At 35.8% G+C, this 12542-nt stretch overlaps 1 pseudogene across 1 annotated transcript; it reads left to right on the top strand.

Moving 5' to 3' along the window:
• The first annotated feature begins 3415 nt into the window (after positions 1 to 3415).
• Positions 3416 to 11798, top strand: LOC143544974 (regulator of G-protein signaling 1-like; annotated as a pseudogene). The gene is made up of 11 exons (XR_013137347.1): positions 3416 to 3525; positions 4710 to 4830; positions 5277 to 5340; positions 5433 to 5517; positions 5710 to 5783; positions 5933 to 6124; positions 6224 to 6312; positions 9443 to 9679; positions 10503 to 10627; positions 10927 to 11048; positions 11334 to 11798. The product of XR_013137347.1 is annotated as a regulator of G-protein signaling 1-like (transcript).
• Positions 11799 to 12542: the final 744 nt, after the last annotated feature.

The following is a 12542-nucleotide window of genomic DNA, read 5'->3' as shown; positions in this document are numbered from 1 at the left end:
TTATTGTCATCAATCAATCAATCATGCCCAGTAAAATCCCACCGACAGCAAAGCTATAAGTAGGGTCTGGGGAGGGTGGGATGTAGGCACACCGTACCTCTATCCAAAGGAATAGAGAGGTGGCTTCCAGAGAGACCCTCGGCTCTAAGTACATGTGAATGAAGCAAAATAAAGGAAATCAAAGTTTAACAGTTATCTAAAAACTACTACTAATTATAATAATATTAATAATAAGATCACAGTTTAACAGCTATATAGAAGCTAATAATAATTATAATAATAATAATATATGTAAGGGAAATACCATTATGGTATGTGACCTAAATAAGTTAAGTCTAAGCCCTAAGGTATTCAATTCTCTCTAAAAATCTTTAACTTTAATTCTACTTCTCCACGAATTCCTATCCTCAACCATGTCCTCGGAGAGGTTTAGGTCCATCAAATCATGCCTAATCCTCTCATCCCAAGTCAATTTCGGTCGTCCTCTACCCCTCCTCCCCTCTATAGTAATGTTTTCTACGGATCTAACAGGATTCGTCGTCTGTCTTTTCTTTACATGTCCAAACCATCTCAATCTCCACTCTCTTATCTTGTCTGCTATGTTCGCCACCCCTAATCTCTCGCGAAACACACCGTTTCTTATTCGGTCTAGCCTTGTGTGCCCACACATCCAACGTAGCATTCTCATTTCTGCTACCTCCATCTTCCGCACTTGTGCCTTCTTGATGGCCCAACAATCTGTTCCATATAGCATTGCAGGTCTAACTGCCACCCTATAGAATTTTCCCTTTAGTTTAGTCGGGAAACTCTTGTCGCACAATATACCTGTGGCTGCTTTCCATCTACACCATCCTACCTGAACTCGGTGGGTCACATCACTGTCTAATTCCCCATCGCTCTGTACAAATGATCCTAAATACTTGAACTTCGTTACCTGCGGGACCACCTGCCCTTCAATTGTGATCTGTGCGTCTTCATTGTCGTTTATCCCACCAAAATCACAGTGGAGGTACTCCGTCTTAGATCGGCTAATCTTTAAACCTTTTGTCTCTAAGGTTGTTCGCCACTCCTCAAGCCTCATGTTTAGATCTTGTTTTTTCTCAGCAAGTAACACAATATCGTCTGCGAACATCATGCACCACGGGAGAGTCCCCTGAATCGACTTTGACAACTCATCCAAGACTACTGCAAAAAGAAACGGGCTCAACGCTGACCCCTGGTGAAGACCTACCTCTACAGTAAAGAAATCAGTATCCCCCACTGGCGCACGGACACTTGTTTCACTCCTGGTATACATATCCATAATTATCTCTATGTATTTCCTGGGCACTCTTCTACCCTCCAAGCACTCCCAGAGCACCTGTCGTGGCACACTGTCGTAGGCCTTTTCTAGGTCAATAAACACCATATGTAGATCACGCTTCTTCTCCCTATACTTTTCCATTAATCTTCTTATAAGGTGTATTGCCTCTGTGGTGGAACGCCCCGGCATGAAGCCAAATTGGTTGACCGTAACCTGAGTTTCTCGTCTAAGTCTAACCTCAATCACTGTTTCCCATAGCTTCATAGTATGACTTAGTAGTTTGATTCCTCGGTAGTTACAACAACATTGGGCGTCTCCTTTGTTCTTATAGATAGGAACTACAACGCTGCTCCTCCACTGGTCTGGCATCTTACCTGATTTGAGAATACTATTGAACAGAGTAGTTAACCACATGACTCCTTCCTCCCCCAGACACTTCCACACCTCGATGGGTATGTTGTCTGGGCCAACCGCCTTAGACCTTCCCATCCTCCTAAGTGCATCCTTCACCTCTTCTCGTGTGATCCGTCGGCAGTAGCAGTTATTCGATTGTTGTCGTTGAAAGTTTGTGTTGTCATGTTCTTCTTGGTAAGCTCTCCTATTGTTAAAAAGATTGTGGAAGTAGGTTTGCCATCTTAGCTTAATGTCCTACTCCTTGACCAGGACATGCCCATCTGTATCCTTTATGAACTTCACCGGTCCTAGATCTTGCCTTCTACGCTCCCTGGCTTTGGCAATCTTAAACATAGCATGTTCCCCCTCTTTTGTTTCTAGACTTTCATACATCCGTTTAAAGGCCGCATTCTTTGCTTCCGCTACTGCCTTCTTCGCCTCTATCTTGGCCGTTTTGTAGTTGTCCCTCAATTTCACTCGCTCCTCCTCATTCGTGCACCTCATTAGCTCCCTAAAACATCCTTGTTTGTCCCTTATCTTGTCTTGCACTGCGTCATTCCACCACCAAGACTCCTTAAATTGTTATTGTCATCTATCATCATATTAGGATGCAAGTTTTTACATTAGTGTCAGGTGGTATGTTTCAAATGGTTAAAGGAAAGGTCGTCTAACAGTAAGTATGAGAGGGGTTGACTTTACATTATGTAATTGTGTAACCATCGTATCTATCTATTTAAAGAATAAAGTTTAAACACACATAAATAAGGGGCCTGCTAATAAGACATCCTGCTTCAATATTCATACACCCTCTATACAACTAGTATAGCTTATACGAGTAATATAGATATCCGTACACTGACAACTATCAGCTTTTTGAAAAAGGTGTTTGACCAAATTATTATACGAGTCGTATGGGTTATACGAGACATTGCTGGTATCCATACGAGTAGTATAGCCTATACTACTCGTATAATCATCATACACCCTCTTTACGACTAGTATAGCCTATACGAGTCGTTTTGGATCACCACACACCCTTCTCAGACCGTTAATATAAAACTCAACTCCATCTCTTGACCAACTTTTTTTCGTTAGATTCGAAACTGCAAAATTATTTTTTTCGTGGGGGTTTTCGGGAACATGTGAAGAAGATGCCGAAGTAATTGTACGAGGCCTTGTTAAACGCCTCCAACATCATCGGTCCATCTTGCCGATTTGGAAACTGGTTGTGAGGAAAAAATTATTCATTTTCTTCTTTGTCTCTTCGGTGCGCCATTTAAAAGAAAATTAAGGGCTTGAAAGATGGAGTAAATATGAAGTATGTATTTATAGTTGAAAGTGGACCATGTATAATGTATCATTTGAAACAAGATTTATTTATCTCGCACAAATTAATACTATCATCTACAAATTTATCTTGTATAGTTTGTGTAACTCGTATGGGACAAGACAGTCTTAAAAAAGGTGTCATGGCAGAAAATGAAAATCCAAATTATCTCGTATAACCCATACTACTCGTATGGGGCGTTACTCGTATAGACCTTCTCGTATTATATGGTTAACGGGTTATGACATAAAGCTGACATCTAACCTATACGACTAGTATAAATAATTTTGGCTTTTTGGTCAAAGTCTCAAAAGAAGTTAAGTTTGACTTTTAAACAATAAAACAGCTTTCAGTTTCACTCTTCCGATCAAGTGATATCAACAGTACAGCTCACCGGCGGCATTAATCAATCTACCGGCGTTCAAATGACCGGCTGTGACGTCATCGGCGGTTGTCCTAGCGACTACGTGGCACTTGCCGTTGCTATCGTCTCATTCGCACTGTACGTCTCTTTTTCCCCAATTTGAACACACTATTACCTAATTGCAGGTAATTGTATGCAATTAGGTTATCGTGTTTACTTATTAGTATGAGCAGTAGATCAATTATGAGCGTATAGTTAGAAATTGAACTTTGAGCTGTGATCCGAGATATATTTAGTTCAGGATTGTAATGATTTCATCATACTTTACCTAATTGTATGCAGTTATGTTATCTAGTTTGCTTATTAGGTTGAACAGTAGATAGATTATGAGCTTATAGTTAGAAATCGAGCATTGAACTGTGATCCGAGCTTGATTTACTTCATGATTGTAGTAATTTCATCATGCTATGCTTAACTGTATGCAGTTAGGTAATTGTATTTGCTTATTAGGATGACCAGTAGATAGATTATGAGCTTATAGTTAGAAATTGAGCATGAAATGTGATCCGAGCTTGATTTAGTTCAGGACTGTAATGATTTTGGATCGGTTTGAATCCGAACGCGGTTATGTGTTGGATTTTGGATGTTAAACATGTTAGTATTCTCGTATCGTTTCGATCTGTATTAAATCATGAGGATAAGTTCAGATTGTTTGAAATGACTTTGATGTCAAAGTTGCTCAACAGTTCATATGGTGAAAAACACTAGGTTTAAGGTCATGAAAGCTGTTCTACTATATACTACATATATGCAGTATATCATACACACATGCGAGGTATATTCTACATATATGCCAAATATCATACTACATATACGCAGTATTTACTACATATATTCCATATATCATGCTACATATATGTAGTATACTGCAGTGTATATACTGCTTATACACAGAGATCATACCGCATATGGGCAGTATTATATCATACTGCATATATGTAGTATACTGCAGTATGTGTAGTAATAATATCATATGTGTAATATGATATGCTGCATATATGTAATATGGAGTTCTCTAGTTATTCCGTGAAGAATGATTTCTCTCATGATCATGTCCCGTGCATGTTAGTCTTCTAATATCTCTTAAGAATTTTTAATGGTGGCATTTCATGCTGAAAACGATAAATACAGAGGATATGTCAACTTTTGTTGGATTTTGGTTTATGTTAATATAACAAGAATGCGTTCTTTTGGAATCCAAATAGTTTGTTGCAGCTTGCTTATATATGTATGTTTATAACGAGCTAGTTATTGTCTTGCAGCCTTTTGCTGAGGTCGACTTTACCCTTTTTAATTCACGATGTTCCTAGACCTAAAGGAAGTAGTTTTTGGCTTCCAACGATTCAGATCATGGCTAGCTTCAATCTCTTACTGTCACTTGCGGTAAAGCTACGGTCCTTTTTACTAAATGTCTATGTTGCTGATCAATCAAACATCTAGCAAGATACTGTCTCATGATTATTAATCATATTCGTTAAAACAAGAAACATTAAAGTAAAGTTAACATGATGGTAGAACGATTTAGGATTCCAATTCAGTGCTGACGTTATTGCGTTAGGATTACTCAATTCTAGTAATTATGCCAAGTAATCCCTCATAAGGATTTATCAATTATCACAAGTTATTGGGTGAAATAATTCTGATTTGCAAATTACTGAGAAATTGACCATGCCAAATAATTTCTTGTAAGGATTTATCACAAGGTCCACCATTAAGGCATAATTGTGGGTATTGATTGGAATACTTTAAACATTTCTATCTTTTACACCACGTTTTTGTGTTTCCGTTATCTTTGTCACATGTGATAATATTTTTTTTCCTTCATGCAGATGTCTCTTAATATTGTGAGGTTTCACAGGAAGCATTGGTGGCAATCCTGTTATCTCTGGGCAGGTTTATTTTCTTTTATTTAGTTACTAAAATTACACTATATATTCATTTTGTTTGTAAGTTCATGTTCGCCTATAGCAATTTCATGGTTTCAGTTTGGGTCAACGGTCCACTTGGATTTGGATTATTATTGAGTTGTCGCCTTATTCAAGCAGCCCACTTGTATTGCGTATTTGTAAAGTAAGTTTTTCTGTTTTCATTTTTTTAGTCTTTCCAGTACTTCTATGAAGAGATAGGGTATCAAACCCACAGAGGATTTCGTGTTTCTTCATTCTACTTGTTCTTTATGCTCTGAGAATACATTACCATGTAATCCAATTAGGGCTGTGCATTTTTTATACGTTAACAACTCTGCTCTTTTGTGATTTTCAGGAGGCGTTTATTTCCTATAAGATCATATATTAGTCTTCCACTTGCTCTTCTGCCCTGGGTAGCCTGGGCCATATGTAAGATCATATAAATACTTGATTTCAATAATATTGCTTTCTTATCTGTAATCTATGCATATGTGAGGGCGTATGTATATTCATGTCTTTATCTCAATAACTCAATTACAGCTATGTTAACTGGTAATATTGGAGTTTGTTTGATGCAGTTCTTCAAATAAGGCAGCCTCTAAATAATCGATGCCACATGGGGACTCAATGGGTTGGACCTTATATGTGTTTTCCTGTTATATATATTGCTTCTTTGGTTTGTATTACTGGTGCCATTCATCATATCGAGTTCAAATTCGATGAGCTCAAGGACCTTTGGCGGGCCATACTTGTAACTGTGTTGTCAATCGGTAGGTACTCAAATATTATTGCACATGATTTTTATTAAAGCTCTCATCAGTTACAATATGCTTCTATTGGTTACCATTTTTCTTGATTTTTCATTTTAGGTGTATGGGTGGTTGCTTATGTTTTGAATGAGACGCATGAGGAGAGCACGTGGCTTGAAGTCACCACCAGATGCCTGCTTTTAATTGTGGTATGTTTTATAACTTTCATTGAGGTGGCAATTTCAACTCATTTACTTATAAATGGGTAAATTCGGGTTATAATTTATCTTTAAGGGATCAAGCATGCATGTCACACCCCGACCAAAGGCGGCGGAACATGCTGGGGTTCAACGTGATTGGACAAATATACAAGACACTATTTAAAGTGACAATATTTATTCAACTCATTTTAGTTCAACAAATCAATAAACAACACATCTCATTCACACAACCAAGTTAAATACAAGTAGCAAATATATTGTTCGTTTTACTAATATCCTAATAGTCTTGGTAACGTTTTCGTGAAGTTCTCGAGTCAACAATAGTCAAACCTGTAACATTTCATAAAATAAAGTTTGTCAACACAAAAGTTGGTGAGCAATTCATAAGTTTGAGCAACAATAGTATATAGTATGAAAAGCCACAAAACTAGTATACAAAACAATAATTAAGAGCTATAAACCTGGATAAAATAGTTATCGCTAAACAAGTTAGCGACACCTAGCTATTGGCAATTAGTCTAGGATTTTATTAACAATTGCTAATAAGCTTACATTAGCACCACCTAACTACAAAGGGTTGCCAAGTAGTCTAGGATTTTATAGTTATCGTTAATTGCATTACGTTAACGACACCTTGCCATTGCCAAATGGTATAGGATTTATAGTTCCACCATCCAAAAGCTGTAAACACATAGGCAAATAAGCATAGAACACCAAATCGAGCAATTATTCAAGTCAAGTATACAATCACGTTTGTGGGTTTAAGACTCAAGTAAATAAAGCATTTAGTTTGATAAGTATGAAATGTCACCCCAAAACGAAAGATGGAAAAATGGGTATGAAAGTACTCACCTTGAAATAATAAAATTAACGAGAAATTTAAGGATGCGGTTAAGCGAACTGACTGGTCAGAAAATAAATAAACCTGAAACTTTGAGGGAATAATATACAATTAAAAACGAGAACGTAGCCGCTGAAATCAGGTCTAACGGATGTCTAGAACTTGAGTTATGAAATAAACAATATTTAAGCGAGCTGGTACTGTTCAGAATCCGAACTGCGAGTCTGGAGTCGGGCTCTGACCACTACACTCAAAATATTATGACGAACAGAAAAGTCTTCTGGTCCGAAAGCTAGTTCTAACCAGAAGATAGAGTATTCGAATTATTCCAAAATTGACTAAAATGCCGGTTAACGGGCCGGGATCGATTTGACCACCGAAAGCTCCAAATTTACAGATTTTGATTTAAGGCTTACGTTTATCATGTGAAAATGTACATCTTTTAAGAAAATAACTTTACCCAAAAGATGGTGTCGGGTTTAAATAAGTTAGAGTTTGTTATTTATATATTTACGATATATACATACATATATATAGATATATATACACATATATACATATATAAACACGAAAACCTTGAAACGAGATCGACATAGAAGTGTCGGTTTTTTTATAAGTTTATTAGAAACTATTTTTAATATTTATTATGATTTTTAGTTAATTAAAACGTATCTATTAAACATTGTATAAATATATATTTATACATATATATATATATGTATAAATAAAATTAGTTTAATGAGTCGAGCCGAGAAAACAGGTTATAATGATGTTCGGTTTTAATACGAAAAAGTTTATTTATATTTAATATTAACTTTTATAAGTTTTTTAACCTTTAAAATACTTAAAAATAGATTAACAAAAAAAATAACGAAAATTTGAGTTGAGCCGGACTCGAACACGCGACCTGAGCCGTGCAACCCAAGTGCACCGGCCAACTGAGCCAGTGGCTAATTCAGTAAAGAAACGGAAACTAAACTTTAAATACATTAACCCAAAACCCCCAAATTGATTAAGAACCCTAGAAAATCAAATCGATCAATCCGTTTATAGTTAATCAAAACGAGTTTAGGGGTTTTGATCCTCATGTAAACGTGATCAAAACTATGTATTTAATTACCTAAAACGATGATGGATTGATGGTGAACAAGGTGAAGAACGCCGTGGCTGGAAGTGGGTTCAAATCGATATCAAACGATCTTGTTAATTAGATTGGTTATAGGGTTTTTGATCGTTGGCTTGAGAGGATGTTGTGGTATCAATTAATTGAGTTATGATTGAGAATAATTAGTCAAACGGCTCGTTTGTATGTTTCCGACGAGTCCGTGATGTCGATCCGCGAATCCCGGCTGTGTAACGTGTTAAATCACGTGAAAACTGACCTAAACTAGCGGACAAACGTAATGGAATCGTTGTTTGGAGTTTATTGCATGTGATAAGGGGTTGCCGGAGGTGGTGGTGTTCGCCGGAGATGGTGGCCGGAGGTTCGCCGGAAACAACGGCCGGCAGGGGTGGCGGGTTAGAGAGAAAGAGATGGATGTTGTATGTTTATGTTAGGGTTAGGTTTTGTGTTGGTGATATATGTAACGCATATTTTCAAAACAAGCCCTCCAAGTTTCAATCGTTGTTTAACACGAGTTTAAAGGTTTCCAAAGTTTATAACGAGTTTACGAAAATTCATTTGAACCTCTTATGTTTTTCTTAACAACACTAAATTATGACAAACATCGGTTTATTTAAGATCGAGGTCTTTAATAATATTATACAATAATTAAATAAAGTTCTAAAAAAATTTGAGTCGGGTTTGCATGATAAAAGTTTTCGACACGAGTACTAATCGAGATTCGAATTTTGACGAATGTCACAATGCAGGATTAAAAAAGTTTAGCTTAAAAGAAATGGGCCAAACAGATAGAAAATTACCTAAATTTTGTTTTTATTGTGTAAAAGCTCCAAATAATTTGACATAGAAAATTAGATAAATATAATTTTTGTAATTATATAAGTTAAAGGCATTTAATCATGTAAAAAAAATCAAGGGACTTATGTGTGAATTTGGCCAAAGTTTGTAGGGTTTTTTTTCTTGACATTTTCTTACAAAGTTTTTTAATGAAAAAATGAAAAACATTTGTAAGAAAAGTGTTCCAGGTCAACCCAACTCGTACAAAAATGACGTTTTGATCTGTTATACAACCAACATAAACGTCTCATTTTGGAACTTTCAACTTTAATTCGACACCTTAACTGATGATATCTTTGTCAACTGTTATTCCATAGGCAAGTTTTCTTGTGGTGGTTTTCTTCTCTATTTCTCTCTCAACCTCTGGTGTCAGTTATAAGCTTAAACAAGAAGGAAAGCTTTAATATTAAGACAATGGGGGAAGCTCTTGGAATACATGACAGTGGGATTTTGTCACAAAATGACACAACTCTAGATGTCGATCCAAATGATCCGTTAGATAAACTTTTACAGAATAAAAGATTTCGTTTATCTTTCATGGAGTTTGCTGACAGGTCTTGTCTTCACCCTAAATCTATCGACAAAACAAGTATGTCGGGCTATTTGGGTAACGTGCCAAAACGGGTTTGGATTAAATTTGGTAATTATAATACGGGTCGAGTCAGTTTGATCCGAAACACTTTTGTCCAAGAAGTTTACAATTTTTTTAGATATTTACCGTGTCAAATATGATTACAAAAAGAGTATATTACACGGATGGTCTCTGTGGTTTGGTTCAAATTTTGGATTTTTCCTCGAACCACCTAGTTTGTTTTGGTAGGTGGTCCCTGAGTCACGTAAGATTACTATTAAGCCACCTAATCTTCTTTCATAATAAGAATATAATAAAAAGCTTAATTATAATTATAATAGAAATAATAATAATAATAATAATAGTAATAATAGTTGTAAAAAAAACAGGGGTTAAACTGTATTTACTACAAGAGTAAAATAAAGGGTCAAAGTGTAACTTTTAAAAATGGCAACATAGTAATCTTACCTGACCCAGGGACCAATAATGAAAGCAAACTAGGTGCTTCGGGACTATATTAAAAACTTTATGGATGAAATCCAAAATTTGGACCAAACCATAGGGATAAAACATTTTTTTAATAAAACGTGTAATTTACTCATACAAATATAATATTGATAATCTATTTTTTTTAATAAAACGTCTTATGCGGATTTTTGCATCAAAAAAACACTCTGGGTCAATGTCGACCCGTTTAAGCTGGCTTTTTGTTTATTATACGTTTTTTGGCCCATTAGAGATAAAACATTATTCTGATCAACCCATTTACAAGTACCTGAACTGCATCCATTTTTTTATGATTTCAGTTGTTTGGCCGGGGAAAGTGTGCATTTTTACAATGAAGTACAACTGCTTGAAAAAATACCTGTAAATGATCCTGTTAAAAGAATTTACATGGTACGACACATTATTGAGAAGTACATAACCACAGGTACAACACTTAGTCTCTCCTGTAAAGTCTAACTAGAGGTGGAAATGGGTGGGCTGAGTAAATGCTCAAAACTGGTTCGGGTCAGTTCATGCAATTTTTCTTGTTTTTTATACAGGTGGGTCGGGTTGAGTAATGTATCAAATACGATTAGAAGATCATTCATATATTAGTTAGTTTTTATTAAATAAAAAAATTTAAGATGTTTTAAGCGTTCAAATACAACATATATTTAGGTAATTTTCAACTTGTTTCACCTGTTTAGATACCTTACTGTCTTTAATTTCTCGATTTGCATACAGGCTCGCCTATGGAGGTGAATATATCTCACAGAACCCGACAAGAAATTCTCTCAACGCTTGATCTTGCACACCCGGATCTCTTCAAAAATGCTGTCAATGAGTTATTGCAGTTAATTAACATGGTTAGTTCTTTACCTTTTGAGAGGCCCGGTTACTTATAACTATAAGCAGGTCAATTTGGGTATTTCTTTCACAAACGGGTCAAATAAAAGTAATTTTTAGAAGGAACCTATTCAATGGGTCATGAACAGGTCAAGTTAGTATCAGAATATAATTATTGTTGTAGTCATAGCTAAAATTTATTTTTGGGTCAACGTCAACCCAACCCGTTTAGACACCATGTGTCCTAGGTTTAAAACTAACTAAACTTTTGATCGATTCTTTTTTTCTTCTTCTTTTATTTATAGAACTTAGTAAAAGATTATTGGTCATCGATGTACCTCTTAAAGTTAAAAGAAGAAGCTGCCATGAGAAATGTTGACCGTGAACTTGAGCAAGTAAATGGTTGGAACTTTTCTCCAAGATTAAGCTCGGTTCATTGTCCCGACGACCCGTTTTGCCATATTCCAAGGGATCCACCTAACCATGATGGCCATGGTTCGTACCTGCAGTGAGTATAACTACAAAAATAATTATGGAAATGCTGTTGTATCAATCCACAGAAGCAGTATTCTGGCTAAACATAACCTTGTTAATGTTTTGAGTTGACCTGATTCGACCCGACTGGTTAACCGATGGTCCATGAATGCAAGGTGGTAAGTGGTTAACCCTTAAGGTTGGGCCTATAAATTGACAATCAACTTTGAGCTCACATGAAGTTGGTAATCAGGCACTTGTATAAAGATCACTCAGATTTCTGTCATTTTGTAGCATTATTTTGTATATATAGAACAACGAAATCATATAAACATTTGTATATTTCAGGTTATGTCATAAAATATTAAGAATTCAAATATATATTTATAATTAATTCAACAAAAAATATGGAATTGTTAATTTGTTTTATTTTTGGTGCTGGATATAACCAAAAAAAAGGGGGCGTGAAATAAACAGACTATGACTCAAAAGTAAACAAATTTTTAAGAAATTAAAATAATAATATTTATTTAAATCGTGTTCAACTAGTCGATGTTATAACTGAGTCAAAAAAGACAGTTCAAGAGTACCCAACTAGACTTTTTGTGCATTGAGCCAAATAAAGACGGTTCAAGAGTATTCAATCAAACCCGTTGTGAAAATATTGCACGTAAACTTTTAAGTTCAAATTATATATTATATGGATATAGAAGAGTGAGATTCAATCCTAGCCGTACAAAATCATTCAATCTATAGATGGTACCTGAGATTCAATCCTAGCCGTACAATATCATTCAAGTGGTAGTTTTCACGGAGGTTTCATTCATCCCTCTTTTTTCGTCCATGTCGTCGTGGGTAACCAACCTCCAACCCTAAATATATCTCTGCATCCAAATCCGTACTCACTTCCTCTCACCCAAATTTGTCATGAAAATTCTGGCTCACTAGAAAATTAACATTATCGCGGTAGTTACCATCGTCGTCTCGTCTGAGGGTGGAAACTTCGTCTATCTCTCTCTGCCAACGAATTTGACCATCTC

This window comes from Bidens hawaiensis, unplaced genomic scaffold, assembly GCF_021521415.1.
Source record: "Bidens hawaiensis isolate Kalapana, Puna unplaced genomic scaffold, B.hawaiensis_p1.1 tig00013805_1, whole genome shotgun sequence".
In the NCBI taxonomy this organism is placed as follows: domain Eukaryota; kingdom Viridiplantae; phylum Streptophyta; class Magnoliopsida; order Asterales; family Asteraceae; genus Bidens; species Bidens hawaiensis.
Note: the sequence above shows the minus strand (reverse complement) of the source record. Positions and strands in the feature narration are given on the sequence as shown.